The 369-nt window shown below is 36.0% G+C and overlaps 1 pseudogene; it reads right to left on the reverse strand.

Annotated features, from left to right (window-relative positions):
* Nucleotides 1-249: 249 nt before the first annotated feature.
* On the reverse strand, nucleotides 250-349 carry LOC113339201 (annotated as a pseudogene).
* Between the last annotated feature and the right edge of the window lie 20 nt (nucleotides 350-369).

Below are 369 nucleotides of genomic sequence, written 5' to 3' on the forward strand. Positions count from 1 at the left end.
CAATCTTTTTAGGGAAAGAAAATGAAAACCCTTATTACCATGTTAGGGATTTTGAGGAAATTTATAGTACTCTAAGTATTATAGGCTTAGATGACGATGCTTTGAAACTTACGTTATTCCCATTTTCCCTGAAAGAAAAGGCCAAGTCGTGGATGTATAGTTTGGACTCCGAGTCAATTGAGACATATGAACAACTTACATCTGCCTTTTTCAATAAGCCCTAGGCACAAAACATCACATCGTCTATTAGGACGCAAATATGCACATTTTCACAACAAGAGGGAGAATCTTTATATAGGTATTTGGAAAGGTTCAATGATTTATTATCCCAGTGTCCTCATCATGGTTTAGAAAAGGTTAGGCTAGTTC

This window comes from Papaver somniferum, unplaced genomic scaffold, assembly GCF_003573695.1.
Source record: "Papaver somniferum cultivar HN1 unplaced genomic scaffold, ASM357369v1 unplaced-scaffold_19703, whole genome shotgun sequence".
NCBI lineage: Eukaryota > Viridiplantae > Streptophyta > Magnoliopsida > Ranunculales > Papaveraceae > Papaver > Papaver somniferum.